The 17,205-nt window shown below is 35.0% G+C and overlaps 1 protein-coding gene across 4 annotated transcripts in view; it reads left to right on the forward strand.

Annotated features, from left to right (window-relative positions):
* Positions 1 to 17,205, forward strand: part of Mhcl (Myosin heavy chain-like) — a 234,596-nt gene that overhangs the window by 52,948 nt on the left and 164,443 nt on the right. For 2 of the 4 annotated variants that reach the window (XM_069501067.1, XM_069501068.1), the window contains exon 1: positions 1,304 to 1,500. The exons of the other annotated variants lie outside the window; for them this stretch is intronic. The gene's annotated coding sequence lies outside the window, so the exon portion shown is untranslated. Of the gene's footprint in view, positions 1 to 1,303; positions 1,501 to 17,205 lie in introns of those variants that run through there. 4 annotated transcript variants of the gene reach the window in all.

Here is a 17,205-nt window from a genome sequence, read left to right on the forward strand (position 1 = left end):
TAGGTACATTGTACTTAGACTTCTAGTTCGCAATTAGTTTAGCCATAAAGAACAATAGAATGGAACTAGGTAGGTACCCACCTATGTATATAGAAAATGGAACAGTTATAGTCCGGTCAATTTAGACATAAAAAAAAATAGTGGTCAAATAACAATAATTCCCGGGGTGCCAAATATTGGTGGAGAGCAAGTGTTTACCATTACAAAAAAAGTTTTAAAAATTCCCATCGATCCTTTGTGTGCTACAAAAGTTATTCGGGGTCAAAGGTCAAACTTTGAGGTATTTTGATTCTTTCTCGAAAACGGTAAGTTTTATTAAAATAAATCTCAAACCAAAGTTGTAGGTAGTAAATTCTCTACAAAAATGGACAAAAAAACAGTCAAAACTTCTTCATGTAAAAATAGCTTTGGCAGCTGAGCCTCTTTATTTTGTTTGTTACATGATAGCATCTTGGGACCCCAACTCTATCGGTTTAAATGTTGTATAGAACCAGGCGTTACTTTGCGGAAGTCCATGATATACAATGAACCAAAAGCTTAATTTGCTGTAATCCGCTGAAACAGGTCGAATCTGTATGGTGCAACATGCAGCATGCGAAATGCACCGCCCGCCCTCCCACTGCTAAACATGCAGGAAGAAGCAGCCACCAGGCAAGCAATACGCACCACCACCACGCAGCACCACACAAATCCCAAACACAATCAACGCACGTTTTGCCCCGACACCGGAGCATCATCAGGAGATGTAGACCTTACAATGCACATGTGCATAGCAAATTAAGCTTTTGGTTCATTGTATATCTATCGGTTTAATTATAGAATGGCGACCTTGCACCGGAAAACGCAGCGTCGGCAGATTCCTCCACCAGGGTGGACAGACGACATCAAAGGAGTCGCAGGGAGCCGCTGGATGCTGGAATCAGGCGGAGCAAGCTCGAGGCGTGTTGATATTCCTACAAAAGACCTATTTTCTGCGATGGACGTCTATCGGTTGACAATGATGATGTTAATGATTCCTTGAAAAACCTCGTCTCCGGCGGGTTCCAAACCGTAAGGAAGCCTTCAGCCTGGATTCATTGCTCAAGTAACTCTGGTTTTCCATTTTCAAATAAAGTTGCTGTAAATTTCCGTAAACCGATTCAATAATAACTAATCATCATAAATCTTATGAGGTCTTAGAGATCTCTTAAAACCTATATCTATAGTTGTTATGAGTTACCTACAGTTTTACGTGCAAAGATAAAAAACTCACCACAAAATGAAAACACAGTAAACTCCTAAGCGCCGTAAACAACTAAACACTCAAACAGTTTAAAATCGTACCGCGATCTCTGCGCACGCGCACGTCGCCTCCACGCGATACGAAATCGAATTCGAATTTTAAATTGCAACGATCGAATTTTCAAAATCAACCGATTCGAACTTGTGATAGTGAAGTGTGAGTAAAGAAAAAGTTATCAGTGGTTTTATGGTGACAATTGGTGATGAATTTGTATTGAGGTGTTAATTTTTTGACATTTTCGTCAAAGCTGTTTACAAAATTGCGTTTCGGCTCCTTAACAAAGTAAATGCCAGTTGGAAATGAATATTGATTAGGAGAATACTCATTTAAAATCATAACTAATTGTTTTTTATAATACCTGTTCAGGTATTGGTAGACTTGAACTTTATGCGCGTTTATTTGCGCACGATAATAGTATGATATTATTTCATTCGCTACTGTTCGAATATCATCATGAAAATTGTATACAATCCTTATCAATTTTAATTTTGGTCGAGAGCCCACAGGCACCAAGGCATTAAAAAATGTTGAGCAGCAGACCTAATCAGTAGGTACCCTTATTATAAATGCGAAAGTGTGTTTGTTTGTTGGTTTGTAGGTTTGTTCTCACGAGGTTTTTAAAAACCTAAATCCACGCGTACGAAGTCGCGGGCATCAGTTAGTCTACAAATAATTCTTTTAAAGTGACCTAGCCACAAAATTATATTGTGAATGAGAAAAATGAGTCAGCTCTTATCTCAAAAGAGACAGACAATATTATGATCAGTGCAAGATATACAAGTAGTTACTAATCAGACTTTTCTTAAATGTAGATAAAGATTATATATGGGTAAAATTATGGAAAACAAACAAAGATTAAGATTACATTATCTTAATCGTCGAGATTGTCATTTTAAACCGTCGCGTCGGCATCCTCTCTCTCGCAGTACCTACTATGTATAAACCCTTTTACTATGTTGCTAACATAGTGGCTGTCTGAAAAGCAAGCTTCATTAGATATACAGGGTGTAACCAGAATGCTGGCAAAAACGGAGACAAGTGATAATATTACTGATATGATACCACATAAAAAACGCGGGAAAAAAATATAAATTCTATATGTAGGTACTTTTAACTAAAGGTTACCAGCGAGTAAATCGGTTAAAAATGCGTTAAAGTCGATCTATTATTAACTGTATCAATTGTGTTAGCTAGTCAATTAAAATACCTAATAAAAATTGTCACTAAGAAACAAAACAAAGTAATTAATCCATTAGAGTAGTCTCAATGTTAGAATGTCCGCGCCGTAACTTTGGATCTATAAAAGGCTTTGGAATGGATGCGGTCGGTTATTTTCGTATCGAATGTGGGATGCGCGGACTAAGCTGAGCACTGGTGGAAGCCGACAGAACGTGTCCATGGACGCGTTTGAAGTATTAATGCCGAGGAGTTATTGATTGTAGTGTATTCAGTTAACTTTGATCTGCATATCATATGAGTTTATTATTTTTATTTTTTAACGATCGCGAGGATTGCGCTAGATGACGAAACGTCCATGCGAGAATTATTGGTTGTAGTAGGTGGTACATTCAGATTTAATTTATGATCTGCATACTTGCATACATGAATTTATAAGTTAGTTTTGTTGATTACTACTGATGAGTTTATACTGATGAGTTTATCATTGTTTATTGATTGCAAAGTTTGCAGACGATGAGACGTTTTTTTCAATGATAAGCGACGATGAAATGTAGATTATAGATTAAGATGTTTTAGATACCCAATTTTTCAGAGGAGATAAAATTAAAATATACGGAAAAGTCCGTAGAATAACAGCCTGTTTATATCTTATGTCTCGAATCCCGATGCTGAAGGAAGATTTTTGTTTTATTATTTTTGTTTTATTAAAAAGGCACACAGAACGGGTAAAATAGCAGATCAGAATCCAAGTAACTAACCTAATATCTTTTACACAACATTGATAAATACTTGCATTAAAGAACATAATAATATAGATTATAGAACATATACCCAATTCAAAATTTGTAAAATGTAAACAGAAAATAAACTTCTTCTTCTTTCTCTAAACAGAAAGTTTCTTTAAACAGAAAACATAAAGCTCAGACCATTCCTTTGGAAAGTAATTCGTCATGTCCTAGAATTTCTGCCAAAATAGGTATACTTAGATAAGGCAGGTTAATTTCCTTGTTCCTTTAGTAAGAGGCTATGCGTTGCGATCTATCAGCAAAGCGTAGACAATAATACCGTCAGGGCTCTCAAAAATTATGACATGATAGCTATTTGTTTAAAATTTCTCTGCACTCGACTGCTGCCCACACAAATGGCGAAGCAAACTGGTATTGCGTGCGTAACTTATTTCAGCCGGCCTGTCTATGATGCTGATTTGTTGCCGATTATTATACACTGTTCAAATTGTTACCGGCTTTCTATTAATAACTTAGGAAATAAGCGATTGTAAGGGGATTACTTAGAAGTATCGATTTGTTGAAATGGGACTCTGAAGGCTAACAAAAAGTAATATCGTCGATAGAGTACTACCAAACTTTTAAATCAATCTATCGTAATGGACTAAGTATTACAAATAAATGCTTTAAAGAAAAATATCTTGATTCAGTTAAAACCAACGACTAAGGCAATAACAATACTTCACTAATAAGTTTTGTTTAATGTATGTCGTAGTTCAGGAAGAAATCTCTAGAGGATCGCATTGCGCATAGTTTTGAATGACTTTTAAATGCAAAAAAATAGTTCAACATATAAAATCTAAGTAATTAATTAAACTAACCGAGTTATGTGTAGTCAGTGCCCTTGAATACGTGATAACGAAGCTATAGTAGGGCAACCAAGTACTCGTTATGTAGTTATTATCTGAATTTGCGAACTCAGTTCCGACGCTTTCGCGTTTGCGTAGATAAGGCACATATTCGTAGTACCTAAACGACATTGTAATTTTTAATTATTACAAGGTTTGTTTTCTAAGTTTGGCTATTAAAACGTTGTCATTCAATTGTCCTTATATTATTATATGTATCAAAATGCTAAGAACTGTGAGGAAAAATTTCCTTCAACTCGATGTAATAAACAGACAAAAGATGCTTAAACGAATTTATGGGTTCTACTAAATCCCGCCCGATAGTGAATTTAAAGATCTATCAAAGAAAATGCCTTCATATTAAGAGCGTAGACTTGATTAAGAATATTAAAATCAAATTAATGAGAAGTAAGATATAAGTGATAATATGAATGCAAAGAAAACATAAGTGGTATTGCTCTTAACCGATTATTTAAAACCAGCCTGCTGCCTGACGAATCTAAAATGCTCTCAGCGAAATCTCCAAATGACAGACGAGTAACATAACTCTCCATATTAGCTGAATAACCGTGAACCGCACATGTTATGTAGTCACTCATCAACTAGTGGGTGTTGCGAAGGTGTCTGCGTTTTCACTTTCTGTAATTTTTGTTAATTTAATATTTGAACGCCGATAATAAATGCAAATTAAATGCACCTATAGGGCTGTTTCCGGTCTACCTTTTAAAAAGATGATTTATTTGTCATTTACCAGGAACTGGATGTAGATAATAAATGATTGTGACTGATAACAAGCTGTAAATGGTTTGGCTTTGCCAGTTGTACAGAACAGAAACGTTGATACGGTAAATGGAGAAAGAGAATGAGGAGTTGTACGGATCCTGTGAAAACTGCTAGAAAGTTACTTGTAACTTTGACGAATCTTGCGATAACCACCCGAGCCTTTGGTGGTGTGGTTGTTTTGGACGAGTGTGCCCAAATTATTTGTGCTATCATTTATAAAATTATCAGTTGTGATAATCTAAACTCAGTATTTTACCTTGTTGTGGAAGTGTCTCAAAATGTAAAAGGCTGCTATTATAGCACTGACTGCATCTAAGTTTCACAATAAGGTAGCAGTTATTAAATTGCCTTCGGCTTTTATAAACAGACAATCAGCTATGTAAATAGGAACCATGTTTAACGTAACTTCTTGACCCACACTTCATATATATTTTTTTCGATATAAATTCTAAGAAGTTTCTTATCTTTACGAAATCTTTAGATATCATGCTGGGTTTGAGGATGAACATACTGGTTTTTGGTTTTGTGGTAATTTAAGATTTTTAAATCATGAGTGACGTGACTTAAATGCCAACATCATTATGAAATGGTAAACGAGAAATATTAGCCGTAATAATAAGGTCATAAATGGATTAAATTTATTCACAAACATAGGTAGGTAGGTATATTATGTCGTAAATAAAAATGTATATTATGTATTTTGATATTAGGTGCCTTATTTAAAAGTAGAGGCCATTGAAAAATTTAAAGCTCCATGTTACGTTATAGCACCGTTCGTTGTTAAAATTATTGGCTTAATAACTATCAAAACTTATTGTAAATTGCCTTTTCTGCTATTTTTTTCCTAATTCTAGGTATTATAGGCACGCGTATTTTTTTAAAATTTAGGTAGGTATAGGTTAGCGCATGGCTGCAATCAGACTTGCTGCCAAGTGATGATGCCCTAGAAGATGCCTTGATTCACTCTTGACTTGAAGGTACCCACATTAAAATTGGAGGCAAAACTGATGCCAGATGGGTGTTCCATATCCTAGCCTATATTATAGCCCATCCTAGTTGCATATACATATACAAATAACGTTATGTGCATAATCCAGATCTTCTCTATATCATGATCCTGTAGCAACTATAAAAACTAGCTGTTGCCTGCGACCTCGTCCGCATCTCGCGGGAACTGTCTTTTTCAAAGAATTTCCAAAAAAAATCTGTTTTACAAACCTTTGTCCTGACTATAAACGAATACAAAAAAAGAAATATCTAGCTTGGCGCAGTCGTTCGGAAGTTATGCGCGTACATCTATTGCGGCGATTCATTTTTTTATTTATATACTAGCTGGTGCCCGCGACTTCATCTGCGTCCCGTGGGACCTGTCTTTTCCCGTGGATTTTTGCAAAAAAATTATTTCATACAAACCTTAAGCCTTGTCCTGAAAATAACGAATACAACAAAATATTCAATTTAATGCAGTCGTTCGGAAGTTATGCGCGTACATCCAATGACTGCTAAAAACAAACGTTTTATTAATATCTTCAAAGGAATCGATACAGCACGAATCGTCCGTTTTAATGTAAATGCCTCTATCGTTGCGAACTATTCTCGTATCTGCGAGGTGTTGCAAGGACATTGTCGTCGGCATCACGATCCCGTGACTTGGTGGAATACTAATTGCCACCATTTGTATGTTGATCTTCACCGTTGGCCATTGTGTTCTTGGAATTGCGCGGTATCTTGGAGACATTTTCAAAAGGTTTCTTCCTTAATACTGTAAAATATCCTTTATGCAAATACGTTTGTTTTATTAAGGCCATCAATGATTTGCTTAGGAGATAGTAAAGAACTGCCAACAGAAAAAGAATGCTTCAAGCATTTAGTTCTTTTTTAAAATCGTCACTAGCTGACACGCCCCGGCTTCGCTCGGGTGGAGTTTAGAAAATTGAGGGGGAGGTTGTATTAAATTTTTCTGTCCGTAAGAACCATCCTCGTACTTCAAGAAATATTATAAAAAAAGAGTTAGCGAAATCGGTTCAGCGGTTCTCGAGATTTGCGATGAGTACCTAACACATTTAGTGATTCATTTTTATATTATAGAAGATTAACGCCATTATCTCAATCCATCGGCCTACTACAGAACACGAGTTTCTTCTTAGAATGGCAAGTGCTTAGGTTGTAATACACTACGCTGGCGAAGTGCAGATTGGCAGATTTCACACACTTTTGAAAACGTTACGCAGAAATCTCAGGCATGCAGGGTTTCTCAAATGTTTTCCTTCAATGTTAAATCAAGTGATTTTATTTAATTCCGAAAAGTTAGAGGCTTAAACCCGGGTTCTAACTTCGAAACTCTCACATATTAGCTGAAATCTTAACCACTGGGCCAAGTTATTGCCGTTTTATTATTTTAAATGCCTAAGAATATTCCTCTAAGCTCAACCTGCAGTACCTATGAGTATGGCCTATTCTTTTATAGCGACGAAATTGTAATTCTTGTATTGTATTGAAAGAAAATCAAAAACTAGAAAATAAAAATTAGATATTTAGACAAAGCTATTATATCCTGAATAAAAATAAGAAACCTTTTTGTAAATTTTCGAAATAATTTAGTAGTACAGAATCTTTATCAATATCATCAGCCATTTTCATGCTGAGTTTTTCAATTGATACCCAATATCGCACAATAAACTGGTTTGGTTAAGTCAGCAGTCGGCACCTATAGATATTTGACCTCTACTGTGGAACTAATTTTAATAATGTCCGTAAATAGCAAACAATACATTATATTTGTCAATTCATAAAAACAAAAATTGAAAATTGAAAATTGTTAAATTATTTTACTCAGCTATTTTTTTTTAAGTTTAGGTATATCTAGGTATACTTCATTTAGTCCTTGAAATATCGTTTTATGCAAATCCTAATAGGTACCTATTGCGCATAAAATTTGCATATTTTGAATACAAAACACATATATTTTTACATTCTTATCAAATACTCGTTTGTAATTAGGTGGTCCTTTTTGAGTGAAGCTTATCAAGTCACATTACACAAATTCTAATTTTCGTGAATAAGGCTGCCTTTCCATCAGGTATGAGAAACGATGCCTGATGAATTTGATGGAAGCACCTTATTGTCATAGCTTTGTTTATTTAATCCTTTACCTTTAGAGCTAAGCTTATTACAAGCTTTTATTTAACTTGCCGTGTTAGTTTAAGTATGCGGCCAAATCTTGCCACTGAATAAGACCCGCCTACTTATTCGCTAACTCAGTGTCTAACACTGAATGATAGCCACCGAGCTCATTTGACCTCTCACCAAAAATTATATTAATATCACTCAGTGAAGCAGTAATGTAGAAACCAACCAATGTCAAATGAGCTCGGTGGCTATCATTCTGTGTTAGACACTGAGTTAGCGAATCACCCTGCAGTTCCCGCCTACCGATTGAGCTGGGAACATGCCTAATATGTAACTTTGATGACAATGCAATGGTATCACGGAGGTGACACCCCCGAGGTGACCTCATGGTGGAGGCGGGAGGTAGCCATAGGAGCTCCTCAACTTCTCAACATATCTCCGTTGTGTTTGGGCTCGTTAGATTTCTCTTGATAAGTCCTCCTAAGTCTTAAGTCTAGTAAGTAGGTGTAAGTAGTAAAGAAGTAGTAAGGACCTAGATAATGACCACAGTCTCGACATGATAGAAACTGGACGGTGGCCATAGGAACTCATCAAGTACATAACTCCGTCGTGTTTAGGCTCGTTGGATTTGTCTTGACATACATGCCTTAAACAAAAGCTTGTTTTGAAAAAGTTTTTTAAAATTAATTGAGGATTTATTTATTTATTGGTAACCTCTGATATTTCTATTGCTTAGATTGAAGTTAAATTTCGGAATCTCTCTGAATTTGTGTTCGACCAATCAACGCACGTGTTACTATATCAATAACTGCTTAATGATTAAACTATAACCGGCTCTACCGAACTCGGCAGTAAACGTGAAATCTTAATTGACTTTAACATATAAATCTGCCATCACTATTTAGTAGCATTAAAAAGCTTCCGGCTGCAGTATTAACGATGCTCAGAGTTATTTCACATTACAAGAACTTCTCAAAAGATCTCAATCATAGAAAAATATCTTTGTAAAACCTTCTCATGTCCTTCCAGTTGCGTTATGAATTTATGAACGAAGCTTTATCTCGATGCGTAATACTTATAAACCAATAGATACATGAAATATATTGATGTGAATAATAAGTTTCAATACAGCTTATTATAGATATTTCGTGCCTGGAGTGCATCAAGTTTCCAAATACTTATACTTAACGCATCGGCGGCTCCTCTGGTGCTGCAAATGTTCATGGGCGGCGGTAATCACTTAACATCAGGTGACCCGCCTCGCTCCTTGCTTGCTTTGCCGCCTGCTCGTTTACTCGCTATGTCTATTAAAAAAAAACACTTACCTTATGTTTGTAACGATCTCGGATTCCATGTTGCTATGAAAATCAAAGTAGGGGAAATTATAATGTTTTACTGCTGTGTCAGTAATGATAATAATAATAATTTCAGCAATATCCTACACTGACTCTGTGCCGTGTGGAGGTAGGTTAAGTTCCACATGCCTCATCGAGCAAGTTTCGTTAGATGCTAATATTTTAATGATCCTTCTTTACTTATAGATACACTATTACTGCATATAAGTACTGAATTGAATATTTTGAATCATCATTTTGAAAGTGTATTAATAAATTAATGCACACTTCAGTCTCAAGCTTAGATATAGGTAGGTTTACCTACTGTTTATTCATGCAGTCCGTTCCTTCGACCACCATCGAAAAAATATAAAAATAAAACAATCCCGCCGAAGCAGCGTGTAACAATTCCAAACAGGCAACAAAAAGGAAGGAAACCCGTAATAAATATGAGTTAAAACAAAACGTGGCGTCCGTCCTTCCATTCCGTCTGGTTCTTAGTATCTCTACAAAGTAGTAATGTTCCTAATAAATCCCTTCAACACTCGACACATCATTTATTTCGACTCTGTATTCTGTAGGGATACCCACTTTAGGCAGGGATGATGGCATTTCTTCTCAGTTCCTTCCTACTATATCCTTAACTGATTAATTTATGCGTATTAACAAGGTTTCTGGTCTTCTAGCAATACCCTCGTTATTTCGTATGAAACCAGAACCTGGATGGATTCGGATTTTTTATTTTAATTTACCGTCGAAATTAATACAATCCTATCTGTAATCTGTCATTTGGTCAAAACTCTATGTTCAGTAACGTATTTACACATTACAGATATGTGTATTATATTAATTTGTAAGTTATGAACCCCTGCCGACACCCAAGACTTGGGTATCAGGCAGAGCGTTGCCACGATACTTAAGTGTCTGGAAATGCATGACGTGATTTCTAATACTATTCCGAAGAAAATATAAAAAATAGACTTTATACTTTGTTAAAAGGTTTTGTACGTCTTTGTCACCTGTTATCTGCCAAAGCCACCAAGATCCAAACTTAATCGTCGCTGATCTTTCCTCTCTGTGTTGGAGACAATGCGCATCTTTTATAAAATAACGAAGGCCTGGTCACAGGCTCCAAGTCTATGTTGACTACAACACGGTAGTGACGTGGTTTGTTTGGTCATTAGGTAATTATTTTCTTATGATACATAGCAAACACGAAGCCCATGTAACTTTGAAATTAATATATACTCAGTTCAGCCTTTAAATAAACTTCATACATCACTATAAGCTTTTAATCAAACGTTGTTAGCGCTCATGTTTTAATAGTATAAGATAATATATAGTTATTGCCACTTAGATTTTAATTAAGAAGAGAAAGGAACGAAAGGAACGTTCTCAATTATTAAATAAGCTCGATGCTTATTGCTTATCTATTACAGAACTCCGGGATAAGTATGATTTGGATGTTCAAACCTTAAATGATGAAATTTCCAAATTGACTTATTCGCTACATAATGTCACAAACCAATACGAGCTGTCACAAAAACAGATTGATGAGCAAATACTGGCAGCAGATGAATTGTTAGCATTAAGTAACTATAACATGGCTCGCTTTGAGTCATTAACCAATAAGCATGAATGTTCTCCAAATGTACCTATTGTTCACCAAGATAGTCCTGCACCGCTCCCTGTGAAAACAGATACTTGTCCAGAGCAGTGTAGTATTGATGTTACAGAGGTTCCGTGTAGTATTGATGTTACAGAGGTTCCGTGTAGTATTGATGTTACAGAGGTTCCTTCATCTGTCAATATTAATCCCTCAGCTAAGCCAATAAAACAAACTATAATTATTTCTGACAGCTTAGGTAGAGGTCTGGGCTCCATAATGAGCTGTTGTTTAAAGGATTCAGTGATTAATAGATGTTCTCCTGGAGCTAGTTTTAACTATTTAATTAATAACTTAAATGAAAAATCATTGGATAGTAATACAAATGTTATATTATTGTTTGGGGACAGTTTACAAGTCAAAAAACAACAGATTGTAAAATGCATTCAAAAATTATTGCTCCTACATGAGAAAACAAAATGTAAATTTGTTTTGTGTGCTTTTCCTTATTCTGGTACATTAAACAAACAACAAAATGATAAAATACATACTTTAAATTTGAAAATGTATAATCTCACTAAACATTATAGTGAAGCTATTTTTTATTTTGACATTAATAGTATTAAATTGACTAATAAGTTTAAATTGACCGGAGACAGTATGTATCTGCCGAAGAGATGTAAGATGCATATTGCCTCACTATTAGCACATAATTTAAATGATTCAGTTACAAGTGTTGTAACAAACTCTTTTGACTCTTATACAAACTGTACTTCTAGTACAAATATTTATAATATTGACTCAAGTACTTCTAGTACAAATATTTATAATATTGACTCGAGTACTTCTAGTACTAATTTTTCTATTATTGACTCGAGCAATAGTGTAAGTACTATTAGGAACCCTATTGCTTGTTTAAACTAGACAGTAAGACAACGGAGGAGCCCTGTCACATGAAAAATGTACATCAAAGTATACAGAGCTTCACCGGCAAAGAATTAGAAATTGCAAGTTGTTGCAAAAAATCTAATGTTATCAATCTGGTGCACCAAAATATTCAATGTATCAGAGGGAAAGATCTGGAAATAGAACTTTTTTTGAATAATTTCAATATTGATATTTTATGTATAACTGAGCATTGGTTAAAAAATCATGAGTATACATTCAATTTTGGTAATCACCAGGTTGGTAGTTCGTTCACCAGAACCAATGCGATTCATGGCGGCTCGTTAATTTTGCTTAGCAAACAATTAAAATTCAAGAATCGAAATGACATAGAGAGCCTGTCTGTTGAGCGAACAATAGAACTATCCTCAGTTGAACTTGAGCAATTCATTGTTGTGTCTGTATATAGACCACCCTTGTCTAACTTTGATCTTTTTGAAAAGGTAATGGATGAAGTCTTATTCAAAATCTCAAAATCAAATAAAAAGCTGATTGTGTGCGGAGACTTTAATGTAAATATTTTGGAAAGTAGCCCTTTAAATGGCAAATTATTAAATCTTTTCAAATCCTACAACCTATCCAACATGTTTATGGAGCCTACAAGAATAACTGTAACTAGCGCCACATGTATAGACAATATTTTTACAAATATAAATCCAATTACTAAAACCATAATTAGCAAATTGGATTCGGATCATTGTGGACAGTTGATCCAGTTTGAAAATTTGAAGAAAAAAAATTCTAAACGTAGAATAACCTTTGTACCAGTAACGTCTGACCGAATTGAGAATATGAGACTAAGCCTTATAAAACACCTTCCATTTTTGTCAAATGGGTTTAGTCCTGATGAAATGTATAATACATTTTTTAATATATTCAATACTATATTTAACTCAATATTCACCAGTAAATCGGTCTTGACTACTGATGCAAAAGTTTTTAGTGAATGGGCAACAGTAGAACTACATAAAAGTAGACAAAAACTATATGAATTGTATGCGGAGCGACAATATGATACTGGTGACGAATTCAAGCAGTACGTTCAACTGTTTTCCAAAAAGTTTAAGAGAGATTGCATTGCAGCCAAGTCAAAATATATCCAGGCAAAAATTAAAAACAGCTCCAATGTAGTAAAAACTACCTGGAAAATAGTTAACTTCAGCAGCCGCCGCTCTCTCACTATTGGAGGATAACGTGCCTGAATGTAATAAAATGTTTGAATTCAGTCACGTTAGTTGCTCTGACGTTATCAAAGCTTTTAAATTAATTAATAATAAGAAAACAAATGATCTGTGGGGCATTTCCGTTAACGTTGTGAAATCATTAATTGATATTGTTGCACCCGAGTTAGCATTAATATTCAATAATTGTGTTGACTGTGGTGAGTTTCCAGACTTAATGAAACATAGTAAAATAATTCCATTATTTAAATCAGGTAGTACTAGTGACCCCACTAACTTCAGACCGATATCTGTACTACCCACTTTTAGTAAAATCTTTGAAAAAATAATTTTAACTCAACTGCTTAATTTTTTCAACATTAATGATTTATTTCACACCAAACAGTTTGGTTTTACACGGGGTCGCTCAACAACCGATGCTGGTGTTGAGTTAATACTAAATATATTTGAAGCCTGGGAGGAATCACGTGATGCGCTTGGCGTTTTATGTGATTTATCCAAGGCTTTCGACTGCGTTGATCATGAAACATTGGTCGCGAAATTGCACCATTATGGAATTAGGGGTGCAGCATTGGAATTGATGAGTTCTTACCTAAATGATAGAATACAAAGGGTAGACGTGAATGGAAAGCGATCTCCCGGATCCGTTGTAAAAATGGGGGTGCCACAAGGTTCCATCTTAGGACCTTTTCTGTTCCTTATTTACATCAATGACCTTCCTTACCTCGCTAAGGACAATTACGGGATAGTCTTGTTTGCTGATGATACATCACTTTTATTTAAAATCAATCGATACTTAACAACTTTTGATGAAGTAAACAATTCTCTCACCAAGTTAGTACAGTGGTTCGAAGCTAATAACCTGCTTCTCAACGGGAAAAAGACAAAGTGTATTAAATTCACTTTACCAAATGTTAAGCAGGTGAAAACCACTGTGCAACTTAATAATGAGGAATTAGATTTAGTGGATACCGCTATTTTTCTTGGAATAACGTTAGATGCAAAACTTCAATGGGGCTCTCATATAAATAACTTATCGAACAGACTTAGTTCTGCCGCATATGCGGTAAAAAAGATTCGCCAGTTGACAGACATAGAAACTGCGAGACTAGTATATTTTAGTTACTTTCACAGCATTATGTCATATGGTATATTATTATGGGGTAATGCTGCTGATATTAATTCTATTTTTGTGCTGCAGAAAAGGGCTGTTCGAGCCATATACAGTATGGGGCCACGAGAGTCGCTGAGAACTAAATTTAGGGAAGTTAAAATTATGACAGTGCATAATCAATATATTTTTGAAAATTTACTGTACGTACATAAAAACATAAATAAATTTAAAAAAAAAAGTGACTGTCATAATATAAATACTAGAAATAAAAATAAACTTGTAATTCCCGCCTCTAGGCTCAGTAAAGTTAGCAATTCATTTGCTCGTAATTCCATACGTTTCTATAATAAGCTTCCAGAAGACATATTGGAGATGTCTCTCAACAAGTTCAAAGTTTTCATAAAACGTAAACTAATTGAAAAATCCTATTACAATGTAAAGGATTATTTAAATGATAAGCAAGCTTGGGAATGAGTTGCTTAACGACTTTGTGATAGTTCTAATAAGTTTCAATAAATTTGTAAAGTGGTGATAATAAAAAGAATACCCGGCTGAGTTTGTTGTGGGCTCTTCTCAGACCTGGGCGCGTTTGGAACCCTCGTAGCTTTAGTTTTAAGTTTGCGTTATAATTATCACCACTATATTATCTTACAAATCTAACACTATACCAGACAATCAATAAGAGTAATTTATTACCTATTTTGAATAAATCATTTGACTTGAAACCGTTTGTACGACCACCGTGGGCATTGGCGCGAGTTAATTAACAGAGATATTAAGATATGATCTGTTTGCCTTTCATTATGTTTATAACTTGTAATAGAACTCTATTAGTTCTATGTTCACACACACACACACGCACACACACACACACGCACACACACACACACACACACACACACACACACACACACACACACACACACACACAAATACATACATACATATATCTATCCATACACTTACTAACCCACACACGTTTGCTTGATATCGCTGATGAAAATATTGTTAAGGAAAAGCGGTGTCTTCTGACACAGGAGTAGTTCGCCTACTCCTAAAAGAAGGCTCCAACCTCCTACAGCTACTGTAAACTCAAGTTATTTGAAATAAATTATTTAAATTATTTAATTAGTAAAATATCATGACATTGTTCCCACTGATAGGCGATCACTTCACGTAGGTCTCTTGTAAGTGGGATATTTCTCAACGTTTAGTTTTTCGCTGAGTCGCCGTTGAAACACTTTAGGACTCCAAAGTCAGGGCTCTTTGAGCTATGTGCCCGCAAATTGTTTTTTTTTTCAGAACTACGACTCATTATCACATCGACGTCATATTGTGTCGGTTACTCTAGTTCTTCCACGGGACTCCTCATTTTTAATTATATCACCTTGCTCTCTTTATCGCTAGCAGTCTATTATCCAAATCTATCTTAATCGGCTTTCTTTCCTTTGATTCAGCCAACCATTTTCTAATTAACTAGAATTTTGTCAATTCTAATGTTCAAGATTTCCTATCTAATTTGAATTTTATCAAATCATTACGTACGAAATAATTTACAAAATGTTCGAACCAGTTCCGATCACCCACTTGATTGGCGTTTAACAAACAGGTTGAAAAGTTGTTACATGTTAGCATTTTATATACCTAGTAAGAATTAGGGAAATTTCACAAGAGAACGCAATATTTAAATTCAGACCACATCACCAGTTAACAAAAGATTAAATCTATGAATGATCAACAAAGAATGTAAGAAAAAATGTACTGAAAAAGATTATAAAACGTTATTTTGAAATACATGTAGGAAATGAAATGTTCGTATAACAGCAACTTTAAATGCTATTACAATAAACTCCTTAAATTTTAAAAAGAATAACTTATCTCCCCCAGCGTTAATAAATTTTCATCAGTAATTTCATTTTGATGAAAATTCAATACATTTCGTGTACTAGGGAGACAAATTGCGCAATGTCAATTTAAATATTATCGAATAAGTGGGATCTGTGTCGCTAGATCAATTTGCACGCGCTGTTGACCAACGTGGTTCGTATATTGCTGTATTTACTCACGTACACTACCTTAGGAAATTCGATCATATTTTTCCAATCATATTTTGACTCTATTACAACAGTATAAAGTTTAATTTTGGAAGAAAGACTCTTGGTCGCAGTTTTAGACTGTACGTTGCTAACGATGCTAACTTTGTTTTGCTTCACGCCTACTAATAGTCTTTAGTTGTAGACACATAAATTAAATATATTTTATGCTCAAAATATTAAGTCGAAATTACTTTTGAGAAACTCCATAATCGGTGTTTTAATATCTGTACACTTAATTTTTTAGAATTTTTATTTAAACATAGAAATATAATAAATTCACTCTTTTTGCTATGATTGAAAAGTTGTTTAGATGGTATTTAGTTAGTGCAATACATGTAAATAGAAAGTGGAACTCATTCCCACGATCAGGCGTGTGTAAGTGCTGATAAAGTTAGTCCAAATATTGACACAGTGATAAGTGAATTAACAGACTAACTCGGCCAAGTGGGAGTGCACTTTGGAATAGTACGTTTAGACCAATCATCATCATCGTGATCAACCCATCGCCGGCTCATTACAGAGCACAGATCTCGTCTCAGAGAGAAGGGTTTGGCCATAGCCTACCACGCTGGCCATGTGCGGATTGGTAGACTGCACACACCTTTGTGTGAACCCCCGCCCTCCGATTAGAAGACGGACGTCCTAACCACTAGACTATCACAGCTTATTCAGATCATTAGGTACGACTACTCAAACCATAAAAAAATTGATTCTTTCGTAGTGTAGATTGTGCATACGTAAAAAGTTACGTGTGTATAGAATTTATTACACCTAGAGAAATATCTGTTTTGAAATTCAAAATGTCACTTCTTTAACACAATATTTTATAGAGGCGTAAAATGGTTATACGGAATTTACGTTTGGTACCGCTAACTGTTGTTGTGCAATATTTATTTTGAAGTATCTATTGAATGTTGACAATA

This window comes from Maniola hyperantus, chromosome 9 (genome assembly GCF_902806685.2).
Source record: "Maniola hyperantus chromosome 9, iAphHyp1.2, whole genome shotgun sequence".
NCBI classification, from domain to species: Eukaryota; Metazoa; Arthropoda; class Insecta; order Lepidoptera; family Nymphalidae; genus Maniola; species Maniola hyperantus.